The sequence below is a fragment of the Pleurodeles waltl genome, chromosome 4_2 (genome assembly GCF_031143425.1).
Source record: "Pleurodeles waltl isolate 20211129_DDA chromosome 4_2, aPleWal1.hap1.20221129, whole genome shotgun sequence".
NCBI lineage: Eukaryota > Metazoa > Chordata > Amphibia > Caudata > Salamandridae > Pleurodeles > Pleurodeles waltl.
In genome coordinates this window covers 361,182,616-361,196,559 of record NC_090443.1, presented here as the reverse complement: position 1 = coordinate 361,196,559, position 13,944 = coordinate 361,182,616, and the positions used below count along the sequence as shown (strand labels likewise).

Here is a 13,944-nt window from a genome sequence, read left to right as displayed (position 1 = left end):
CATCATTGCTGCCATAAGATTGAGTGGACTGCAGTAGACATGTAATCTTTGGGGATGTGGTGCGGCCATGAGCCATCGTTATCTCCCATTGACACAGTTGCTATAATAAAATCTATAAAATAAGTAAAAGGAAACTTTACAATACGGGAAACTTCAGAAGCCATTGGCTCAAATCAGTTACAGGCAGACTGCAGTGCATAACAAACGGAGTAGCTCTGTCACAGAAATGTAATACGTAAAAGTACTGTGAAGCAAAATATACCAAATAAAGAGCTTTCATTAACACAGTTACATCATTTACCAACCTAGTTGTTCCTCATCTGTGGATTCCATTGAGTGGACTACACTAAGCACACCCACACCCTCACCCACTTCCCTAAATTTGACCAGCTGTTTTTTTTCGGTCATGTGCAGACTGAAGTGGCTTATCAGCATCAAGTGCATGCACCCACATCCCTCTAATCCTAATGACAAACGCCCTGGGTGTAACTTTGTTAAAAGATGGACAGGGCTCATGAGCTAACATGCACACATGTTTAGAATGTTAGACATCAGATTAGAGGAATAAGGACTAACACAATGATGGAGATTATTGGAAAAAGAAAACAGCCATCATATTTTTGAACTTCGCAAGCAGAGCATCACCTGTAAATCTGGACAGCTCTTCACAAACCTCTATGAAGGTAATGGGGACTTTGGTTCCTGGTCACTGCGAAATGAGTGTTGGAGCATGTTTATAAGGTATGTCTACACTTAAACTTCATGTAAACTCTTCATATTATTGTAATGGGGAGGGGGGTTAAATCCGTAGTTAAAGTGTGGAACCTAGCCTGTTTTATGCTTGCAAACTGGCGCATTGTATAACAAACGCCTTCAAATGGCAAAGGTGCTTTCATGGATTTATTCATTGGCATAATACTGGAGTTAAAGCTTGTAGGTTTGCCTCTTTTGTGCTTGAATCACACGAAGCTAGCTGGCAAGCTCTGGGCTTTTTCAAGGTATAGGTACACGAGAATACTTTGCGTGGACAGAACAGTGTAGGAAATAACTGCCAGGCCAAATTCCGGACTACTCTCTGTAGGACAGGAAGATCATAACAACGGGAGAACTTTAAAATAAGGAGCAAGGTCGAGTATATCAAACATAATACTTGCCTTCCAAAGGCCCCATTTGTCAGCTACTCTGCACTTTATGTTGCACCCACAACCCTCTGTAAGCCTTCTTCTGCACAACCTACAGTAAATCCCTTGTGTACAGTGCGTTGTGGCAGATTCATTGGCCACTGACGTAGTTAAGAGGACGTTGTTACTTTTTTTTTTCTTTAATTCTGCTAAGATCACGTAAAACATGTTTCAACATGTAACATAAAACTGTTGTCCAATGGGTTAGGGCACCTAGGACTCTTCTCCTTTATTCTGTTAAGTATAGTTAGAAAGAGGTGGCAACTCTCTCCTATTCAAAGTGGGACTGGGATTTACTTCAAATACTGCAACACCACATAAATCTGCTAGCCCAAAACAGTTTACAGACAAAGTGATGGGTCCCAAAGTTTTACATACAAGCCCGCTACTGGCACTGTAAAGTACTAAAACTGCCAAGTTTTGATTTCGCCTCCTGCCTTTTTCTTCTACCCACTCTACATTTCCAAGTTTTGCAATCCTGTGTTCTACCTTTGTCAAGGTTTACCTATTATCGTCTTATCCTTTCTCTCGTCTACCTCTCTCTTGCTTCAAGTCAGTCTGATAATGAAAAAAAGTCCTAGTCCCCAAAAATGAGCGCCGGTACGCACTTAAAAAAAGAAAGTTCAAACTACCAGTCACCATGCAAGAGTTCTGTATCCAACAGTGCTTAATTCTGAAAGCACATTCCGACACATCCCAAGAATATTTACTAAGACCCTTGAGTGCAGCAACCCATACTATCCATCACTTTATTTTATGGCCCATAACATGGCACTATATAAAAAGAGAAACGCATACTCCTGCTTAACAGCACGTGTGCTTTATTTTTATGGGCGCATATGTGAAGGAAACATCTGCGCAGTCAATTACAGTTGCATTTGCGTTTCCACAAATGTCATGAGTCAAAGGTCACTTGTCAGGAAGACCTTTGTGGATCCGGTCTCAGGGGCTACCAAAGTGCAACACTAACCGATTTATGCTCAGCATGGCTAGCTTTCATTGGTCATACAGAGCTACACCCAGCACTCCAAAAGAAACATGTTTAAAGGCTAACATTCCGCAATATATTCAACCACTGACATCTCTTCTCCAACCACAACACAGTTATTATTCCACCTTGAGGGTTAAAAACCAAAGGCATGAGACCACTGGGTGTGTAAAACCCACTGCAAATGGGAAAACATCCTGCGGCGGTCCGTGACCCTTGACCTTGGCTCCAAGGCATCCTAGCTTGCACTTTGTAAAACTACAAAACCTGTAGACCACACAGACGGACGGACGTTAAGGTATGTTACACAATCACAAGGTGCGTTAAACAATTACACACGTTTGAAGACCAACTATAACAGTAGCACACAGGAGGCCGCGCCAACAGAGTTTGAAGGAGCTCCCGACTCTCCACTTCAGTGACTCCTAAACAAGCATGCTCTGGTCTTTTATGAAAAGGTTACCGTCATGTTGTAAATATAACTCGCCTACTGCACAAGACTGCTTATTCTGAGCCAAAGCAATACTAAATGGAGAAAACAAAACAGATCAGGGCAGATGTGTGGATCAACAAACACCTTAGTGTAAGTAACTGGACCATCAGCGTTCCTTCCACAGAGAAGCAGGGGCTGTGAAAGGAATGTAACATGAAGGAAAGACGGCCAAAATAGCAAGGACAGGATCAGCTCTCCACGGGCTTCGAAGGCACCAGAAGAGATGCGAGTAACTGAATGGACATCCCATGAAGGGAGCAGACAGATAGACCTCAACCATTCATTTATTTATTCATTCAATGATCTGTGGCAACGTTAGCTGTAGTAGTGAGATAAACAAAAATGTAAAGTGACTAACCGCAAAGGTTTTGTTAAATGCTGCTCAAGTTAAGGAGCGCTATGTGGAGTGTAGGAGTTGCATCCCGCTCCAAACTGATGGGACTGTGTGCACTTTTTTAATAATGAGAAATACTTAATACTAAAAATTTAACACTTTAACTGCACACATCTTCGAGCCATTGCAAAGGAGCCACCCCCTTCAGAAAACCAATGTAATCAGAGACACAACATGTAAAGACCACGCTATTCCAGGACCTGAATAACATTTAAATACACAAAGAACAAGGAGAGGCACCGGAATACCAGACTGCCATACACTCATGCACCACAGTACACTGGATGTGGACTGGATGGTCCAGGCAGTCTTTATATACCCTGAAGAACTATATTTCTAAATGAAAGCAGCAGGGGCGGAACTTCCAGAGGTGGAAGAGATGGGAATTATATGCCTGGATGTAAAACTGAAAAAGTTGGGTCTAGGAACTCCAGCTGTACTGAACCAATGAAGCCCAATAAGGTAACACGTCTGAGTTTGTTTGGCTCCATGTAGATGGCAGACCTAGCAACTCAGCTTGTACTGCTTGTTTTGGAGCAGAAATTATTTTGAATATGGTTGTTTTTTGGCTCATCTGTGCCTCACAGAAGGGAATCCATTTTATGGAATGTTCCCAGGAAATTCAGTGATTTAGGGCAATGTTTAAAAAATGTCCACCTTACCCATTTTTGTAGTCTGGGAAGAAGCAACGTTACAGGCCAGATCTCAAGCCAAAGAAAGAAGCCGAGGATGGAACACACTAATATCAAAAGTGTTGATCCCAAGTCACTCTATGTAAGTAAATGTAATCACATGCATGCATTTTGTATTGATTTTTATTGATTACAACAGCATGGAAGACAAATATTTCAGTCTGTCGTATGAGGGTTTTGGAAATTATTTTGTTTGTTTCCACAACACTGTAGAAAAACCAATACGACATTGGCAGCATTACATACAGGCTTTGCCAGGTCCATAGAGCACCATAGGCTTCACATGGCCAATACTTGCCCATTAGTGAAATTCCATGTAACACAATACACACCTACATGCTTTAACAGGGTGTAATAAGAATCCACTGTTAAGGTCTATTGACCAACTTCTGTTTTTCATAATAAATAAGTCAGGTATACTGCCTTTATTTTAATCAGATGGCACAGGTTGTGTCTATTATGAAACGGTGGAACTTTTGCAATGAACGGACCAGGGATGGTCTTTAAAATTGGCTTTTTACCGCAGCCAACTCAGTACTACTATATTGAGCATAAACTTTCCAACAAAGCAACCATCAGACAGCTATAAAATTCTAAACTTATACAACATGACAGTTGGCAAAACAATGTACAGTTCCAGGGGCCAAAAATGGAGTTTAACTGTGTAAATCTTATGCCAGCAATGATTGTCAAAGGTCGTAAACAACACCTATAAACTTTATAGTAAGGTGCCCTCACATGTAACAAAGTCCCCATCTACAGTCTTTAACAGTGTAACACCAATCCTCCCTTAAAGGCCTACTAGGTTCAACAAATGCTTTTCTCAATAAATAAAGCAGACCTATAGGCACCTAAGACCTATGGCATCAAACATAACTTACCACTAAACCAATCAAATTCTAGGCCACAGGCTAGGCACTGTAAACTGCTCCCTTCTGCTTTGTGAACAAACCAGCACACATAGGGCATACATTTTAATAAACAATTCTTTTAAAGCCAAGGTTTGTCAGAATGGGAAACCAACACAAAATACTTATCTAATATAGAAATCTGAGATTCCATGACAAGATCCATTCAGTCTTTAATACAGTGCAATAATAGCTGCCCTGGTCCTAACTTTCCATATAAACATTTCAGACCTATTATCCAGGCCCTGGGAGATGGGGAAAGAAGCCGAAGAAAGAAAAAAAAAAAAAACACATTCCCCAGTGAACAATCCAGGCCTATATGTAGTCTTTATCATTGCTTGATCACCATAACCAACGCTTCCCCACAAAATAATCATCAGATTGTCAGAGTGAGTAACCATAAAAACAAACAAACATAAAAGTAAAAAAACCGCACACACACAAACACACCACTTGACTACATGTTAATCTAGGACATTACATTAAAAAGTACCAAAATGCCTCACTACAGACTTTAGCATGTTGTAACAAACACACACGCACGCTTAAATGGTTGAATTTAATACAAGCTTTACAGAATAAATGAGCTAGGCCTACTCCATGTCAAATTTAAATACGTGTATCTGACCTACAGCCCGATTACTGAATCAGCACCATAACTAGCTCAGTATTATTGCATTCACCATAGCCTTTCCAACAAGGCAAAAACTGCACTACAACCACTTTTTCAGGGCAGGCACACATCTTCTGCCCAGTCAAAAGCTATATTCAAGCATATCAACATGTGGGAGGAGTCAATGTGCCTCTCACAGTAGTGCTTCTGAACCCCCCTTTAATGTTGATCAGATATGGTCATAACAGCTGCACTATCAAGCCAGACTTAAGGATTGGCAGATCTCGACTAGAAGAGCTACTGACTTTGGCAGGGTTTTGTTGCCAAGCTGTACAGCAGCACAGATGTGTTGCAGTGTGGCTAAAACTAGTTTAAGAACACCCCTACAGTGCAGGCAGTATTTTGGTTTGTAAGTGAATTAGCTCTGGACGAATCATAATGCTGCACATCAGCCACGCTGCTATAGAGTATGGACACAAATCACTGGCAAAGTTGGCATTTCCCATTGTTAGACCTTGCATCTTGGTGTGGTTTCCCCATGTCTTTTTGCCTTCAGCCCTCCTGTTTCTGCAGACTTTGTTTTTATTGGCCTTAGAATTCTATGCACGTTAACACAGGTGAACAGTGCTAAAGTGCTTATTATGCTCTTTCTTTAAAATGTGGTTACATTTGCTCATCCCCAATTAGCATATTTAATTTCCGTACAAGTACTTATAAGTCCCTAATAAAGTGCACTCATGTCTCCAGGGTCTGTAAATTAAATGCTACCAGTGGACCTGCAGCACTGATTGTGCCACCCACTTGAGTAGTTTCCTAATCATGTCTCAGGCCTGCTACTGCAGAGCCTATGTGTTGTGCAGTTTTAAACTGCCATTTCGACTTGGAAGAGTAAACCTTTTTCCAGGCCAAAACCTTCCTTTTCAATACAGATACAGTTTACCTAAGGTAGGCCCTAGGCAAATCCCAGGACATGGTGCAGTGTATTTAAAATGTGGGACAGTACATTTTAAGTTTTACATGTCCTGTTGATGAAAAACCTTCACCACTGCAAGGCCTATCTCTCCCATAGATTAACACTGAGATTACCTTATTATATCTTATAAATGCAATTCAGCACCTGGAAGAGATAGACTGAGTCTGGTGTCCCTGGAATCACAATTTAAAATTGTGAGTTATAGTGAAGTCGGATTCTAAATTGAAATTCTGAAAGTGCCACTTTTAGAAAATTGACATTTTCTTACTTCAGCCATTTGGTGCCTAGTGCCTTTCCCTGATCAAATGTCTGGAAGGTGTGACAGCCAGGCTTTGTGTATTGCTCCTAGACAGCCACCCACAATGGGAGCTTAGAAGCTCAGGAGTGACCTAATGGGCCTTGATGGGTCATCCTGGGCAGGATGGGAGGAAGGAGCTAGAGCACAGCCTCACTTACACCTGAATAAGCTGTGTCCTTTCCACACACAAATGGCTCCATAATCCCATGGAGTGGTTCTGGAGCCAATGCAGGAACTCTGCACTTCAAAGACATGACTTTGAAGTCTCCCCCACTTCAAAGGCCCAACTGGGTAGAAGTACTGGGCCTCTGACACCACCAACTCAGTACACTCTGGACCTGTGGATACTCCGCAAGGAAGAAGCACTGCTGTGCCGCTGAAAGCCTGTCATTCTGCTGAACTGCTGTTTGTTAAAGTCCTGCTTTGCTGACCTTTGCCTGAAGTGAGTAGGACTGGGCCTGAATCTCCCCAAGTCACAGTGACTTTAAGGCCAGCTGACTGGCCTCCTAATCTAAAACCTCAGAAACAAACTTCAACCGCAATGCTCCTGCACCTGGACTGTGCTATCAGAGTCTGTCCTGCTAAGTGATGCCACCCCAGTCCTGGACGCTCGGAAGTGGGCCTAAGGTGCTTGCTTCAGCAGAACAGATGCACCCTCGGCTGCGGGAAGAGAATTGATGCATCACTGCCGCTGTGTGGAGAAAATCAATGGATCAGCTCTACTGTGGGGTCAAAACAGGCACAACCAAAAATCATTCCCCTCTCTACCTCTCTTCTTGACACCAGCGCATCGCTTTTGGAATCAACACTGCAGGGTGTCTGTTTCCGTTGACTTAAGCCTTTCTGATGAAACTCCACATTGCAGCCCATGTGCTCATCAGTTCAGACGCCTCGTCGCTGCTGTGTGGAGAATCAGCGCATTCCCTGTACTGCATGGATCGGGACTGATGCTTTGCTCCGCAACCCTCATTTAAGGTACTTTGGATCAAGGGGCCCAACTGGGTTCCTGAGGCCAGTCGACACAATCCACTGTGATTGGTCTGAACTTTTGACTTTGTCCCAGTAGGGCGTGACCAAATATCCCTGGTTGGAGCTTTTGACTTATAAGCACCATTGTACAATTTTGTCTTTACAAAATTATAACTCCCGTTCTATTTATTGGAGTTTTGTTGTTTCAATCTAGTTTTATTTATCATGTTACGTTCTACTTTCCTGATCTTGTGTGGTGTTTCACTTTTCTGTTTGAAGCACTGTCAAATATTTTATACATTGCCTTCAATTTAAGGCAGACTGCGTTGTGCCAAGCTACCGGAGGGTGAGCACAGGTTAATTTGGAGCTTACTTGTGCCTTACCCTGACAAGAACTGTTGTTGCTGCCTGATCAGGGTGTCACATCCCAGTCAACCAACAATCCAATCTCTCACACCCATACTGTACAGCATAAATATAAGGCAATGGTCTAACAAGTGCAACTTATTGGCTTAGCCAATACTTATTACGTCTTGGCACAACATATTCGCGATTGTGAGCAAATCAATTACCTTCCCCACGCTTGAAAAAGAAACAAAATAAGACGTGTGGCAAAAATCCTATCACAAAGAAAGCGATTGTGCTCCTGTCCATCTAAAAATTAGTTTGGAAGCAGATAACATCACCATAAATATTCATTTCAAAGGAGAAAATGGCTTTTTTTGAAGTGTGAGGCATAGTAAAACAGTTAGAAATTACAAGAGGTTCTATAAAAGAAGAAGGGCAAAAAGGTAGTACCTTGATCGTACAACAATCAGGAGAAGGGAAGCAATCAAGCTGAAATAATCAGTAATTGGTCTATGCTCTAGCAGAAAAAAATAAAATAAAAAAAATAAAAAACGACGTGAGAATTGCTGGCCAATTATAAAGCAGCACACAAAACTCACAATGAAGCCAACGAATGTTAAGCACTGGACAGGCTGCAAGCCACTTAACTGTATTCAATAAGTGGCCTACAAGTGAGCACATGTTGCAGGCGAGACCTGAAAAAGAACGTGAGGTGAAAAAAACACTGAGCACGTGGCCCCATAACAGAGTTATGAGCAAGCACCAGATTTCTAGAGTCCACAGCAACCTCCAATAACGCACTAAGCTGGAGTTGCAAAAGAAGCACCAGCTGCATTTCCAGTTACTGGAATTAAGTGTGTGGTAATGTGAGCACCATTCTCATTACTTACGTCTCTTCACTCATTGTTTCTGCAAGTGTATGTGCATGCTGCTAACATCCTGGCAGAGCCAGCTGAAGTCAGTTTTTTAAATTTCCTTAAACAAACCGAAACACTGAGATAGTGCAGTCTCATGGGCACAAGAGTAAAATACATTCAGAGAGAAGGCAGGCTATGAAAATTTATTGACAACCCAAGGGATTCACGATTGATCACTCAATACAGCAACAACCCGAATCTGAAAACACTACGGTCTCCCAACCTAGCAGTTCCAATGAACCAACGATTGGGATGCCCAATATTGTGGGACAAACAGAACATTCACAATGGCGTGGTTACAGAATAATGTCCAGTACAAAATAAAGTGTAGAGTTTGTTATTAATTCCAATGGCGCAATATTTTGTAAACCACATTTAAGACACTAAATACTGCAATTTCTTTTGGAAACAATTTTAGGACACAACATTAAGTTAGACAGAATGTTTGTCAACAGTATAGCACAGTGGTTCCCAACCTGTGGTCCAGTGACCCCTGGGGGTCCACAAAGCCTCCTCAGGGGGTTCGCGACTGCTCAGAAAATTAAATAATATTAACATATTAGGTCCCCAGCTTTCAGTAATGACTCAGTGGGGGGTACCCAGATTTTAATAATGATTCAGTGGGGGTCCCCAGGTTCCAGCAATGATAAAGTGGGGGGTCCACAGAAGCCAAAAGGTTGGGAACCACTGGTATAGCACACTAGGAATCAAGGGTAACCCTGGAACCACTAGGGGCCTGGGGGTATCATGAAACAAACAAGGATCAGAGCTCCCTATTTGGAAGATCCAAGCAAATTTAAATATGCTGAAATTTAATAGTCAATAATAAAAAAATGTTAAGCACATATAATAATTTAAAAAGAAAAAATTGAAAGGCAACAGTGAGATGAAGTGTATTCTGTGCTCTGAAAAAGGTGACACACGGATATCAATAAGGCAACATTTTGGTGTGTCACAATCAATATGACAGTTAAGAGTTTGTCATTTCAGGATATCGGATCACCAGCACTCTTAATAAGAGCCTTAAAGACAAACGAAAGTTTTAAAGCTATCACAAGCCTGGAATGAGGGGCCAAAATCTGCCAGACGGTCAGACTGGGATGATGGGCACAATGGCTGTGTGTGAAAACCAAATGTTAGGCAATTGAAAGGATGGTGGGCCTTAGAAATTCGGTGGCATGCCGGACTTAAGGGACAAATCGCGAATAGGTTTTTCTGGATGGGCACAGCAAATGGTACAGCTGGTGGGGTAAGGTAAACCATACAAAGGGATTCTTTCCTTGACCAACCACATCTCTCACCAAGGACACACAACCGCTTGCTCAAATCCTTGTGCCTGCACACGATTGCGAGTTAGTTATTCACGGATTCAAGGAAGGCATCACCTCCTGAGGCTATTCTCTATTCTTTGAGGCCTGCCAGCCTTACAATTCTCAACCCCTTTGTGTTTTTACAAGGAATGTTACTGTGGCGACAGTCCTCAAAAAGCACTAATAATCGAAATATGCTGCATAAGAGGCACACAATTGAGCATTCACAATGCACCAACAAATACCTGCAGCATGAGTGCATCACAGAAGTCAATGCAGCGACATCTCACACCTGCAGCATCAGGGGCTAACCTCAAAACATTGACATTAAGCCAAACATGCAGCAATAGGGTCCTTTCACAGAGTATTCTCCAAGTTCCAACAACTCAAACACCAGCACCCAAGTACCACCTCACAATTTATACATTCTTATCAGGTAGTCTCACAGAATAACAGTGTGACCCACGAGACAACCAGCCAACATAATCAATGCAGCAAGAACCATTCCCAGGGAAGGTCCAGCACATACCACTGCATTCAATGTATCAGAATCCTTACTTTGAGCATTCACCCATAAATTTAGAGCCTTCAGCACAGATGCAACAATACACCCCAAGATACGGTTTTTCCCTCAGACTTGTGACCCTTCAGCCTTGACCTCAATCAATCAGGATGTATACTATAAGGGTCTTAAGGTGCTGGAGTTGCTAGCTGCGTCATTCGAACAGCCATGTCTTGAGTCCTATTCTGAATTCCCGGAGTGATGTGATGCGACGTTCCTGAGGTGCAGAGGGAGGTCGTTCCAGGCTTTGGCCACCAGGTGAGAGAAGGGGTGTCCTCAGTATTCGGACCTGCGGATCCAGGGGTGTCTGCAAGGAAGAGGGAGGCGGATCACAGGTGTGTTTGGTTTGTGGAAGGTCCTTCGTTCATTGATTTATGCTAGTCCTTTGTTGTGCAGGGCTTTGTATGCGGGGGTCAGCATCTTTTCTGGATTCAGAGCCAGTGTAGCTTCCTGAGGCATGAGGTGATGAAAGTCCATCTGATGAGGTCAAGGAAGTCTTGCCACTAAGTTTTGTATTGTCTGTAGTCTCTTTAGGAGGCATGCAGTGATTCCTACGTAAAGTGTGTTACCATAGTCCAGCCTGCTTGTAACGAGGGCTTGAGTGACAGTCCTTCAGGGGTTGATTGGGAGCCACCTGAGGATCTTACAGAGCATGCCTAGGGCGTGGAAGCAGGCTGATAAGACTGTTTACCTGTTTCTGCATAGATAACTTTCTGACCAAGAGGATACCGAAGTTGTGGGCGTGGTCTGTCGGGGAGAGGGAAGGGTCGAGATATGTCCTTCCATGGCAAGGTGTTGTTCCCAAAGATGAGGACTTCCGTGTTGAGCTTGAGACAGTTGTCCATAATCCAGTCCGTAACACTCATCATACATCTGTGGAAATTGGTTCTGGTGGAGGAGTCTTCTGACAACAAAAGGATGAGCTGGGTGTTGTCGGCATAGGAGATTTCATTGAGCCTGTGCGCCGTAATGGTGTTTTGGACAGGGTTGGGGGAAGGGGGGTTGTCATGTGTGTGTTAAAGAGGGTGAGGCTGAGGAACGATCCTTGTGGGATGCCGCAGAAGGTCTTTTTGGGTTCCGAGGTGGATGGTGGTAGACTGACTCTCTGGGTTTTCAAGGTGAGGTATGAAGTGATCCATTTGAGGGTGTTTCCCTGGATTCCAGTTTGGTGGAGTCTAATGATAAACATGTGGTGGGAGACTATGTCAAAGGCGGTCGACGGGTCCATGAGAAGGTGAGCTGCGTGTTTCCAGGCCTCGGGAAAGGAGGCCGTGGTGATGGAGGCATTCAGGACTTTGAGCTAGTTTCCAATCGTCTTGTTACAGAGCCTGAAGAGTTGGGGGGGAGGGAGGGCATATGGGTTTGTGGGTGCTCCTCAGTGTTCAGAGTTCATGATGGAGATTGTGGATTGAGTCATAAGAGGGTCCCAGTGGCTGAGCAGAAGTTCAGGTTTGTGTTCGTGGGTGAGAGTAGGCTGATGCTGTCGACAGCGGGGGAGTAGGGGTTTGAAATTCCCATAAATGGCTGAGATCTTGTCGTGGAAGAAGTCCAACAGGGTGTCACGCAGTTTTTGGGAGGGAGTGATGTCAGTGCCAGAGGCTGTGGAGTTAGAGAACGCCTTTCACGATGGCGAAGAGCTCCTTGCTGTGGTTTGTTCTGGCTTCTATGCAGTCTGCTAGCATATTCTTTGTTCCTCTCAGGAGATGTGGTACTGGTTGAGTGCCGTTTTAAAGGAGATATGGTCTTTTGTCTTTTCACTGGCATGTCACTCCCTTTGTAGTTGCCTGGCAGTTGCTTTTGGAAGATTTCAACTCCGGGATGAACCAGCTGGCCCTCCTGGCCGGTACTTTAGGTTTGGCTGGCTTGGCGGGGGCAACTGTCTCGGCACGATCCGTGATACACTGAGAGAAGTTCTTCAAAGTCTGTTCTGGCCCAAGTGATGCACCAAGGAGGTGGTACCTAAAGAATCCTTTTAAAGTGCCCCTACACAGATGTTTACATTTTCATAATAAATAGATTACCTGAACATGTGACCTAGATCACCACTATTCTATTTTGAGTCATTCGCACAACTCTGGACGTGTGCCCCAATTTTGACCTGGTACACTTCTTCATACATGTAGAACATACTATATAGTTAAAACTGTGCCAAGGTCAGATAATACACTTCAGTCTAAATATGCTTCACTTAATATTGTGCCTTCCTGAGAAAGCACGCATATTCCAACCTTTATATTCTCTTACACTACTTAGAAAACAAACTAGCGGTCTACTAACCACACACCTTACATCTGAGACATTTACATTGCCTATTGCAGTTTGTAGGTTCTGCACTCAAGAGGCAGGGGTGTGAGGAGGTACACAGGTATCTCAGAGAATATCTTGTTCACATTCTGGCAGACAAACGAGAAGGAATATTATACAATGTGCAGACTCAGATTGTTGCAGTTCCCTAGTCTGCTTCAAGAAGGTAGACATCATTCAGTCATCAGTTCTGTCCGTACATATTAAGTTTTTGTATCCCAGTATACACATTGTTTACGTATAACGTGCTTGGTACTTTGCAAACTATGGCCCTCATAATGGACACAGTGGTCGAAACCGCCGTGTTCATGCTGGCGGTCTTACAAGTGACCGCCAGCTCCACCTGAACCCCGCCGGCCGTATTCAGAACATTCCTCTGGGTCGGCGGGCAAAAACATTGTTTCTGCTCGCCGGCCCAGAAGAATGCCTGGCCAGGACATTGACGGCGGCTCCCAATGCCTCTGTGTGGCGGGTGCAGCTGCACCCGTCGCGCAGATCACTGCCCATAAATCGGGCAGTGACCTGCGCAATGGGGCACTACACAGGGGCCCCTGCACTGCCCATGCCAAGTGCATGGGCAGTGCAGGGGCCCCCAGGGGTGCCCCGGTGCACCCCTTCCACCAGCCTTTCCTTGGCGGGGAAACCCACCAGGGAAAGGCTGGGGACTGCGGGATCATTATCCGAGGGGCAACACCGCTGCCCTGTCGGATGATGATGCTGACTGCCGCCAGGCTGCCTGGCGGTGAGAGTGGTCTGCCTATGGCGGCCCTCCAAGGGTGCATTAAGTGGCGGTGTGGGCCGCCATGCCAGCTGGTGGGTTTTCCCACCACCACCGGCATGGCAGTCCACACCGCCTGCATAATAATTACCACCCATGTCCTGGAGCTGGGACTCACCTCACAGTGCCTTGTATAGAAAACATACCTGTGATAAAGAGAACATTCAGTTTATGGGAAATGCACAATTTGCTTCACTTTTCCTATTTACTATCTTT

The 13,944-nt window shown here is 44.0% G+C and overlaps 1 protein-coding gene across 1 annotated transcript in view; it reads right to left on the bottom strand.

Annotated features, from left to right (window-relative positions):
• Positions 1–13,944, bottom strand: part of VAMP4 (vesicle associated membrane protein 4) — a 111,671-nt gene that overhangs the window by 43,413 nt on the left and 54,314 nt on the right. The window lies entirely within an intron of this gene.